The following is a 12,231-nucleotide window of genomic DNA, read 5'->3' as shown; positions in this document are numbered from 1 at the left end:
CTATTCCAACATGATCGAGAACCGACAGATGATTAGCCGTGCGGTGACAGCGCATTTGGAACGTTTTCACCGAGAGGACGGGAAGTAGCCATTGACAACAGTGATGCCCAACATAAAGCTTGCCATGGAAAGGAGTATGAATGATTGGAAGAAGGCAATAGGAAAGCAGAGATTCAGGAGAAACAAAGCATCTTAATACGCTTATCTGAAATTCCAACCAAAGAATTACGTAAGTATCTCTATCTTTATTTTATGTTTTATTTATCTTTTAATTATCAATTCTCCATCACCATCTGAATTCGCCTGACTGAGATCTACAAGGTGACCATAGCTTGATTCAAGCCGACAGTCTCCCTGGGATCGACCCTTACTCACGTAAGGTTTATTACTTGGATGACCCAGTGCACTTGCTGGTTAGTTGTGCGGAATTGTGACAAAGTGTGATTCACGTTTAAGAGCTCCAAGTCCTTTGGCGCTATTGTTGATGATCACAATTTCGTGCACCAAGTTTTTGACGCCGTTGCCGGGGATTGTTCGAGTTTGGACAACTGACGGTTCATCTTGTTGCTTAGATTAGGTACTTTTCTTTTTATTTTTCAGAATTTTTAAGAATGAATTCTAGAGTTTCAAGGTGATGCTCTTATCATCACAAAAGCTGATTGATTCTCATCAATTTAGCTGCTGAATGTAATGTCCTGCTGAAGCTCGGCCAACCATGTCTAATCTTTTTAGACTAAAGCTTTAGACTAACATTGCATGATTCCTGGAATTCTTATTAAAAGTTTTGAATCCCTTTATTTTCTTTTCCATATAAGTTTCAAAAATCACAAAAAAATTTATAAAATTATAAAAATAAAAAAATATTTTATGTTTCTTGTTTGAGTCTAGTGTCAATTTTTAAGTTTGGTGTCAATTGCATTCTTCTTGCATTTTTCGAAAATATGCAATATATTCTTCATTGATCTTCAAGTTGTTCTTGATGATTTCATTGCTCTGATCTTTAAATTCTCTTGTTTTTTGTGTTTTGTTGTTTCTCATATGCATTCTCAATTTGTTAGTGTCTCTTATATGAAAATTTTTTAAGTTTGGTGTCCTGCATGCATTGTTTGTTTGATTTGAGTTTCCTAAGATTAATTATATTTTGATTGTTTCTCATCATTGAAAAATTCAAAAAAAAAAATTCTCAAAACTATGTCTTTTCGAGTCAATAATACAGAGAATTGAAGATTAAAAACATTCAGCAGAGGAATTAAACAGAAAAAGCTGGGCATTCAAAACGCCCAGTGAAGAAGGAAAACTGGCGTTTAAACGCCAGCCAGGGTACCTGGCTGGGCGTTTAACGCCCAAAAAGGTAAGATTTTGGGCGTTAAACACCAGAATGGATGCCATTCTAGGCGTTTAACGCCAGGATGACACTAGAGGGAAGATTTTGTTTTTGATCCAAATTTTTTTCAAATCTTCATAATTTTTCAAAATCAAATCTTTTTCAAATCATATCTTTTCAATCATATCTTTTCAAAATCAATTTCTTTTCAATTTTTTATTTATTACTATTTTCAAAAATCCTTGCTACAATTAATAATTTAATTCAAGATTTTCTAGTTGTTACTTGCCTATTAAGAAAGGATCAAAAGTTTTAATTCTAGAATCATATCTTCTAATTTCTTGTTAGTAAAGTAATCAACTTTAATTTTAAAACTTTCTCTTTTTAGTTTGATTTTCAAGCATATCATCTCAATCATATCTTTTCAATCACATCTTTTTCAAAATTTATTTTCAATCATATCTTTTTAATTTCTAATCTCAAAATCTTTTTTCAAAATCACTTAATTTCTTTCCCAATTTTAGTTTTCAAAAATCATCAATCAAATTTTCAAAATTTCTTTTAATTATTTCAAAATCTTTTACTTTAATTTCGAAAATTCTTCCCCTCTTCTCACATCCTTCTATTTAAAGGACTAACACTCTTCCTCAAGGTGCAATTTGAACTCCCTCCTTCTTTATATGTTCGAATTCTCTTCTATCTACCTCCTCTTTCTATTCTTCTTTTCCTCTGACACCTCAAGGAATCTCTATACTATGACATAGAGGATTCCCTACTTTCTTGTTCTCTTCTCTTTCATATGAGCAGGAACAAAAATAAAGGCATACTTGTTCAAGCTGATCTTGAACCTGAAATGACCTTGAAGAGAAAGCTAAGAGAAGCTAAAGCACAATTCTCTTTAGAGGGCCTAACAGAGCTTTTCAAAGAAGAAGAAACCATGGCAGCCGAAAACAACAATGCCAACAATGCAAGGTGCTTGGTGACTTTACTGCACCTACACCCGACTTCTATGGGAGAAGCATCTCAATCCCTGCCATTGGAGCAAACAACTTTGAGCTTAAACCTCAATTAGTTTCTCTAATGCAACAGAATTGCAAGTTTCACGGACTTCTATTGGAAGATCCTCATCAGTTCTTAGCTGAATTCTTGCAAATCTGTGACACTGTCAAGACCAATGGGGTTAACCCTGAAGTCTACAGACTTATGCTTTTTCCTTTTGCTATAAGAGAAAGAGCTAGGACATGGTTGGATTCACAACCTAAAGAAAGCCTGAACTATTGGGAAAAGCTAGTCAATGCCTTCTTGGCAAAGTTCTTTCCACCTCAAAAATTGAGCAAGCTTAGAGTGGAAGTCCAAACCTTCAGACAGAAGGAAGGTGAATCCCTCTATGAAGCTTGGGAAAGATACAAGCAATTGATCAGAAGATGTCCTTCTGACATGCTTTCAGAATGGAGCATCATAGGTATTTTCTATGATGGTCTGTCTGAACTATCCAAGATGTCATTGGATAGCTCTGCTGGAGGATCTCTTCATCTGAAGAAGATGCCTGCAGAAGCTCAGGAACTCATTGAAATGGTTGCAAATAACCAATTCATGTACACTTCTAAAAGGAATCCTACGAATAATGGGATAGCTCAGAAGAAAGGAGTTATTGAGATTGATACTCTGAATGCCATATTGGCTCAGAATAAAATATTGACCCAACAAGTCAATATGATTTCTCAGAGTCTGTCTGGAATGCAAGCAGCAACAGGCAGTACTAAGGAAGCTTCCTCTGAAGAAGAAGCTTATGATCCTGAGAACCCAGCAATGGAAGAGGTGAATTTCATGGGAGAACCCTTTGGAAACATCTATAATCCTTCATGGAGAAATCATCCAAATCTCTCATGGAAGGATCAACAAAGACCTCAACAAGGTTTCAACAACAATAATGGTGGAAGAAACAGGTTTAGCAATAGCAAGCCTTTTCTATCATCTTCTCAGCAACAGACAGAGAATTCTAAGCAAAGCCACTCTGACTTAGCAACCATTGTCTCTGATCTAATAAAAACCACTCAAAGTTTCATGACTGAAACAAGGTCCTCCATTAGAAATATGGAGGCACAAGTGGGTCAGCTGAGTAAGAAAATTACTGAACTCCCTCTTAGTACTCTCCCAAGCAATACAGAAGAGAATCCAAAAAGAGAGTGCAAGGCCATAACCACAACCCACACGGCCAAACCTGGAGAGGAGGAAGAGGCAATGATCTCCACTGAGGAATACCTCAATGGACATCCACTGGCCTCCATGGAGTTCCCTAAAGAGGAACCATGGGAATCTAAGGCTCACACAGAGACCATAGAAATTCCATTGAATTTACTTCTGCCATTCATGAGCTCTAATGAGTATTCTTTCTCTGAAGAAGATGAAGATGTTACTGAAGAGCAAGTTGCTAAGTACCTTGGAGCAATCATGAAGCTAAATGCCAAGTTGTTTGGTAATGAGACTTGGGAGGATGAACCTCCATTGCTCATCAAAGAACTGGATGACTTGACTAGGCAGAAATTACCTCTGAAGAGACAAGACCCTGGGAAATTCTCAATCCATTGTACCATAGGCACTATGACCTTTGAGAAGGCTCTGTGTGACCTAGGGTCAAGCATAAACCTCATGCTTCTCTCTGTATTGGAGAAGCTAGGGATCATTGAGGTACAAGCTGTAAGAATCTCACTGGAGATGGCAGACAATTCAAAGAAACAAGCTTATGGACTTGTAGAGGATGTCTTGGTAAAGGTTGAAGGCCACTACATCCCTTCTGACTTTATCATCCTAGAGACTGTGAAGTGTATGGATGAATCCATCATCCTTGGCAGACCCTTCCTAGCCACAGCAAAAGGTATGATTGATGTTGATAGAAGAGAATTGATCATTCAAGTGAATGAAGACTCCCTTGTGTTTAAAGCTCAAGGATATCCCTCTGTCACCATGGAGAGGAAGAATGAAGAGCTTCTCTCAATACAGAGTCAAACAGAGCCCCCACAGTCAAACTCTAAGTTTGGTGTTGGGAGGCCACAACCAAACTTTAAGTTTGGTGTTGAACCCCCACATTCAAACTCTAAGTTTAGTGTTGGGAGGTTCCAACATTGCTCTGAACATCTGTGAGGCTCCATGAGAGCCCATTGTCAAGCTATTGACATTAAAGAAGCGCTTGTTGGGAGGCAACCCAATCTTTAATTATCTATGTTAAATTTCTATTTTCTTTTGTTATTTTATGTTTTCTGTAGGTTGATGATCATGTGAAGTCACAAAAACAATTGAAAAAGCAAAAACAGAAGGAAAAACAGAATGAAAAATAGAACACGCTGGAGGAAAAACTTACTGGCATTTAAACGCCAGTAAGGGTAGCAGAATGGGCGTTAAATGCCCAGTCTGGCACCATTCTGGGCGTTTAACGCCAGAAATGGGCACCAAACTGGCGTTTAACGCCAGAAATGGGCAAGAAGCTGGTGTTAAACGCCAGAAATGGGCAGCAGCCTAGCGTTTAACGCCAGGAATAGCAGCAAGGGGCGTTTTGCACGCCACATGGTGCAGGGATGAGAAATCCTTGACACCTCAGGATCTGTGGACCCCATAGGATCCCTACCTACCCCACCCTCTCTCTCTTCTTCACCCATTCACCAATCACCTCAATACCTCTTCCCCAAAAACCCCTCACCTATCAAATCCCACGATTCTCTTCACCACTCACATCCATCCCTTATAAAACCCCACCTACCTCACCATTCAAATTTAAACCACTTTTCCACCCAAACCCACCCATAATGGCCGAACCATACCCCCCTCTCCACTCCTATATAAACACTACTTCTCCCCCTTGGCCGAAACACAAAGCCCCCTCCATCTCCTCTATTTCTTCTTCTTCTACTCTCTTCTTTCTTCTTTTGCTCGAGGACGAGCAAACCTTCTAAGTTTGGTGTGGTAAAAGCTAAAGCTTTTTGTTTTTCCATAACCAATAATGGCACCAAAGGCCGGAGAAACCTCTAGAAAGAGAAAAGGGAAGGCAAAAGTTTCCACCTCCGAGTCATGGGAGATGGAGAGATTCCTCTCAAGGGTGCATCAAGACCACTTCTATGAAGTTGTGGCCAAGAAGAAGGTGATCCCCGAGGTCCCTTTTAAGCTCAAAAAGGGCGAATATCCGGAGATCCGACATGAGATCCGAAGAAGAGGTTGGGAAGTTCTCACCAACCCCATTCAACAAGTCGGAATCTTAATAGTTCAAGAGTTCTATGCCAATGCATGGATCACCAAGAACCATGATCAAAGTGTGAACCCGGACCCTAAGAATTGGCTTACAATGGTCTGAGGGAAATACTTAGATTTTAGTCCGGAAAATGTAAGGTTGGCATTCAACTTGCTCATGATGCAAGGAGACGCACACCCATACACTAGAAGGGTCAACTTTGATCAAAGGTTGGACCAAGTCCTCATGGACATCTGTGAAGAGGGCGCTCAATGGAAGAGAGATTCAAGAGGGAAGCCGGTTCAAATAAGAAGGCATGACCTCAAGCCCGTGGCTAGGGGATGGTTGGAGTTCATCCAACGCTCAATCATTCCTACTAGCAACCGATCTGAAGTTACTATAGACCGGGCTATCATGATTCATACTATCATGATTAGAGAGGAAGTAGAAGTTCATGAGGTTATATCCCAAGAACTCTACAAGGTGGCAGACAAGTCCCCTACTGTGGCAAGGTTAGCCTTCCCTCATCTCATTTGTCACCTCTGTAATTCAGCTGGAATTATCATAGAGGAATACATCCTCATTGATGAGGACAAGCCCATCACTAAGAAAAGGATGGAGCAAACAAGAGATCCCACTCATGAACAAGAGCATGAGGAAACTCCTCATCATGAAATCCCTGAGATGCCTCAAGGGATGCATTTTCCTCCACAAAACTATTGGGAGCAAATCAACACCTCCCTAGGAGAATTAAGTTAAAATATGGGACAACTAAGGGTGGAGCACCAAGAGCATTCCATCCTCCTCCATGAAATTAGAGAAGACCAATGAACCATGAGAGAGGAGAAACAAAGGCAAGGAAGAGACATTGAGGAGCTCAAGCACTCCATAAGATCTTCAAGAGGAAGAACAAGTTGCCATAACTAAGGTGGACCCGTTCTTTAATTTCCTTGTTCTTTATTTTCTATTTTTCGAAAATTGTGCTTTATGTTTGTCTATGTTCGTGTCTTTATTACATGATCACTAGTGCCTAAGTGTCTATGCCTTAAAGCTATGAAAATGAATCCATCACCTTTATTAAATGACAAATGTTTTTAATTGAAAAAGAAAAAGAAGTGCATGAATTTCAAATTTTAAAAAAGTTTAATTATTTTGATATGGTGGCAATTCTAATGTTTTTCTGAATGAATTCTTGAACAATGCATAATTTTGATATTGTTAATTCATGAATGTTAAAATTGTTGGCTCTTGAAAGAATGATGAAAAAGGAGAAATGTTATCTGATGATCTGAAAAATCATAAAATTGATTCTTGAAGCAAGAAAAAGCAGTGAAAAGCTTGCAGAAAAAAAAGGATATATGCGAAAAAAAAGAGAGAAAAGAAAAAGAAAGAAAAAGAAAAGCAAGCAAAAAAAGCCAATACCCCTTTAAACCAAAGGTCAAGGGTGATAAAAAGGATCCAAGGCTTTGAGCATCAGTGGATAGGAGGGCCCACAGGAATAAAATCCTGGCCTAAGCGGCTAAACCAAGCTGTCCCTAACCATGTGCTTGTGGCGTGAAGGTGTCAAGTGAAAACTTGAGACTGAGCGGTTAAAGTCGTGGTCTAAAAGCAAAAAGAGTGTGCTTAAGAGCTCTGGACACCTCTAATTGGGGACTCTAGCAAAGCTGAGTCACAATCTAAAAAGGTTCACCTAGTTATGTGTCTGTGGCATTTATGTATCCGGTGGTAATACTGGAAAACAAAATGCTTATGGTCACGGCCAAGACTCATAAAGTAGCTGTGTTCAAGAATCAACATACTTAACTAGGAGAATCAATAACACTATCGGGATTCTGAGTTCCTATAGATGCCAATCATTCTGAACTTCAAAGGATAAAGTGAGATGCCAAAACTGTTCAGAAGCAAAAAGCTAAAAGCCCCGCTCATCTAATTAATACTGATCTTCATAGATATTTTTGGAATTCATTGTATATTCTCTTCTTTTTATCCTATTTTGATTTTTAGTTTCTTGGGGACAAGCAACAATTTAAGTTTGGTGTTGTGATGAGCGGATAATTTATACGCTTTTTGGCATTGTTTTTAGTATGTTTTTAGTATATTTTAGTTAATTTTTATTATGTTTTTATTAATTTTTAAATAAAAATCACTTTTCTGGACTTTACAATGAGTTTGTGTATTTTTCTGTGATTTCAGGTATTTTCTGGCTGAAATTGAGGGACTTGAGCAAAAATCTTATTCAGAGGCTGAAAAAGGACAGCAGATGCTGTTGGATTCTGACCTCCCTGCACTCGAAGTGGATTTTCTGGAGAAACAGAAGCCCAATTGGCACACTCTTAATTGCGTTAGAAAGTAGACATTCTGAGCTTTCCAACAATATATAATAGTTCATACTTTGTTCGAGATTTGATGGCCCAAATAGGCGTTCCAAGTCAGCTCAAGAATTTTGGCGTTTAACGCCGGAACTGGCACAAAAGCTGAAGTTAAACGCCCAAACTGGCACAAACGCTGACGTTTAACTCCAAGAAAAGTCTCTACACATGGAAGCTTCAATTCTCAGCCCAAGCACACACCAAGTGGGCCTGGAAGAAGATTTCTGCATTAATTACTGATTTCTGTAAACCCTAGGCTACTAGTTCTCTATAAATAGGACCTTTTACTATTGTATTTTCATCTTTTAGGATTATCTTTTAATCCTTTGATCATGTTTTGGAGGCTGGCCATTCGGCCATGCCTAGAGCTTTTGTTCTTATGTATTCTCAACGGTGGAGTTTCTACACACCATAGATTAAGGTGTGGAGCTCTGCTGTTCTTCACGAATTAATACAAAGTACTATTGTTTTTCTATTCAACTCAAGTCTATTTCTTCTCCAAGATATTCATTCGCACCTAAGAACATGATGAATATGATGATTATGTGACACTCATCACCATTCTCACCTATGAACGCGTGACTGACAACCACTTCCGTTCTACATGCAAACAAGCTTGAATGTGTATCTCTTGGGTTTCTAATCTAAGATTGAAACCTTCGTGGTATAGGCTAGAATTATTGGCGGCCATTCCTGAGATTCGGAACGTCTAAACCTTGTCTGTGGTATTCTGAGTAGGATCTAGGAAGGGGATGACTGTGACGAGCTTCAAACTCGCGATTGTTGGGCGTGTGATAGACGCAAAAGGATCAATGGATCCTATTCCAACATGATCGAGAACCGACAGATGATTAGCCGTGCGGTGACAGCACATTTGGAACGTTTTCACTGAGAGGACGGGAAGTAGCCATTGACAACGGTGATGCCCAACATAAAGCTTGCCATGGAAAGGAGTTTGAATGATTGGAAGAAGGCAATAGGAAAGCAGAGGTTCAGGAGAAACAAAGCATCTTCATACGCTTATCTGAAATTCTAACCAAAGAATTACATAAGTATCTCTATCTTTATTTTATGTTTTATTTATCTTTTAATTATCAATTCTCCATCACCATCTATCTGAACTCGCCTGACTGAGATCTACAAGGTGACCATAGCTTGCTTCAAGCCGACAGTCTCCGTGGGATCGACCCTTACTAACGTAAGGTTTATTACTTGGACGACCCAGTGCACTTGCTGGTTAGTTGTGCGGAATTGTGACAAAGTGTGATTCACGTTTAAGAGCTCCAAGTCCTTTGGCGCCATTGTTGATGATCACAATTTCGTGCACCAGGTATTGTCTGACTTGTTTCTGTACTTGTTTCTTAGTTTTGCTTCCTCTTTTTATGATTGTAACCCATTATTGTGGTTGATTCTGTTTTTTCAGAGATGTCAAAAAACAATGATTCCATGATGGCATTAAAAAAGGCAAGGAAGGCTACTGCTGCTCAAAATATCTCGGCCAAGGCGACGGGAGAAGGATCTTCTCAAGTTCAGGTGAAGCCGCCCGTGCCGAGTTCTCCTGGGCCGAGGAAGGTGATTCCCACTCCTCGGGTTCGCCTGGCCGACCCTCCACACTCTTCCGCTGCTACTTCTGGTGCTCCTCCCAACAAGAAACAAAAAACAATTGAGCCTTTCAACCTTGATGCCCCTGACTTTGACGCGGTCGAGTTCGTAGATCAGCAGTTCGGTCCTTACAGTGTCCTCCCTATGGATGATGTATCGCTCCTTTGTCATTTGAATTTTATAACTCGGAGTAGTGTAAAAATGGCACATATGGGAGCTGCCCTGTACCGAACTGCTCAAAATCTTCCTCTCCATGCCACCAAAGCTTTTATGGAGGAGGTAAAATAGGAGTTCGATTGGATGAAGGGCTTGAAGGAGGAGCTTGAGGTAAAGGTGGCTAAACTGGAGAAAGATCTAAAGAATGAGAAGGCGAGTTCCCTTGCTCTGGCGGCTTCTGTGCAGTTGGCCGAGGACACTGCATTAAGGCATAAAGACAGCTACGTCACATCCTATCGGGAGGGAATGCGTTTGAAGGAGGAGTTGGAGAATGCCCGAGCTGATTACTCTGAGCTCCAGGGTCATCTTGTTGGCAGTGTGAATGCTGTTTACGAGAACCTGAAGGAGCAGGTTCAAATTATTGCTCCCGAGGCCGATCTTACTCTTTTTAGCCTGGACAATGTTGTGAGTGATGGTAAGATTGTCCCTGATGACCAGGATGATGACGACATCGAACTTCCCCCTGTGTTTTCTGCCAAAGTGTCAACTTCCACAGTTCCCCTAGTTAAGGTCGGTCAATCTGTTTTTGATCCGGATTGTCAGATCTTGAATCGGGATGATGGTACCGTGGATGCTGTGCCTATTCAGACTCGCCCTCCTTCTCCCCATACTGATGCTGCCGAGAAGGCTCCTGATCTTAGCTGATTTTTCTTGGATGTTTGTGTAGATAGGCTGGCTTGTGGGCCTTTAACAACTTTTTATTTTGAAAAAACAACAAGTAGCTTTCAAGCTTTTGGGCTTGGCCCTGAAGCTTGTTATAATATCGTATTTTATAACATGCTTGTTTGCACTTGTCCTGGCATCTTTCTGGGTTTTGAGAATGTTGGAGCCTTGCTGCTCGGCCTCTTTGGATTGCTTTGTACTTATTGCTTGTAGCATGGATCCTTTGAGGTCGTGGATGTGTGGCTCTAACTTGTATTTCGGTTTTCTCGCTCTTACTTTGTATTTATTTCTAGCAATCCCTAACCGATTTCTTTACGTTGGTCCTTTTTTCAGTTATTTTTGTAGTCCTCTTTTTTGGACCTTTGTCGGGTCTCTTTCAGGGACTACTTTTATAACTTGTTTGTGGGAGACCGACTTCTTTGCGTCGTTTTTTCCAAGTTATTTTTGTAATCCTCTTTCTTGGACCCTTGTCAGGTCTCTTTCAGGGATTACTCTTATAACTTGTTTGTTGTAGGAGACCGACTTTGTCATGTCGATCTCTTCTAAGTTATTTTGTAATCCTCTTTCTTGGACCCTTGTCAGGTCTCTTTCAGGGATTACTCTTATAACTTGTTTGTTGTAGGAGACCGACTTCGTCATGTCGATCTCTTCTAAGTTATTTTGTAATCCTCTTACTTGGACCCTTGTCAGGTCTCTTTCAGGGATTACTCTTATAACTTGTTTGTTGTAGGAAACCGACTTCGTCATGTCGATCTCTTCTAAGTTATTTTGTAATCCTCTTTCTTGGACCCTTGTCAGGTCTCTTTCAGGGATTACTTCTATAACTTTATGTTTTGGGCCGACTTTGTCATGTCGGGCCGTTCTAAGTTATTTTTGTAATCCTCTTTCTTGGACCTTGTTCAGGTCTCTTTCAGGGATTACTTCTATAACTTTATGTTTTGGGCCGACTTTGTCATGTCGGGCCGTTCTAAGTTATTTTTGTAATCCTCTTTCTTGGACCTTGTTCAGGTCTCTTTCAGGGATTACTTCTATAACTTTATGTTTTTGGGCCGACTTTGTCATGTTGAGCCCTTCTAAGTTAAAGTAATCCTCTTTAATAGGGTTGGCTAGACCTCTTTCCAGGGTTTACTTATAACTTGGGTTGACTTGGTCCGACTTCTTAACGTCGGCCAGTCTTTTAAGTTATTATTTAGCAATCCATAAGACCTCGTCAGGTTCTTTTTCCGGATCACTTTCGATAACTTCTTGCATTATTCTGCTTTCATCTTTGCCGATTTGTAGAAGGTGGTTCCTATCTTTATTTGGTCGACCTTTAGATGAATCGCGCTTTCATCTCTATTGGTCTTTATCGTGATCGTGCTGTGAATCTATTTTTCACTTTCTGCCGATCTGTTGCTTTATAATCGGACGATGAATGCTTTAGATTAATGCGTCTTAAGAATTTGTAGAATATCTAAAATATTTTTCATTTAAAAGAAAAGTGCAAATATATACATGCGGGAGTTTTTCATCCCTGTAAGTCGGATAGTTTGTAGGTCTTAGCTTGGTACCTCATTAAAAAACCTTTTCAAAAAAAAGAGTGTACCTTATACCAAGATCCTTTATCATTCCTAACTATAGTACCTTCTTAGGTTGCAGGCGTGCCACGATATGGGAAGCTCTCGTCCATCGAGTTCGGACAGTCTGTAATAGCCCTTCCCAAGTACTTCTATGACTCGGTAGGGTCCTTTCCAGTTTGCTGCCAGCTTTCCTTCTCCCGGTCGAGTTGTTCCGATATCATTTCGGATTAGAGTGAGGTCATTTTCTGTGAAACCTCGCGGTACTACCTTTTGATTATA

At 39.9% G+C, this 12,231-nt stretch overlaps 1 non-coding gene across 1 annotated transcript; it reads right to left on the bottom strand.

Annotated features, from left to right (window-relative positions):
• Positions 1 to 2,659: 2,659 nt before the first annotated feature.
• LOC148580499 (small nucleolar RNA R71) lies at positions 2,660 to 2,767 on the bottom strand. The gene has a single exon (XR_015895674.1). It is a non-coding gene; the product is annotated as a small nucleolar RNA R71 (small nucleolar RNA).
• Between the last annotated feature and the right edge of the window lie 9,464 nt (positions 2,768 to 12,231).

This window comes from Arachis ipaensis, chromosome B10 (assembly GCF_059453495.1).
Source record: "Arachis ipaensis isolate K30076 ecotype BB chromosome B10, ASM5945349v1, whole genome shotgun sequence".
Classification (NCBI taxonomy): Eukaryota; Viridiplantae; Streptophyta; class Magnoliopsida; order Fabales; family Fabaceae; genus Arachis; species Arachis ipaensis.
This window is presented reverse-complemented; position numbering and strand designations above follow the sequence as displayed.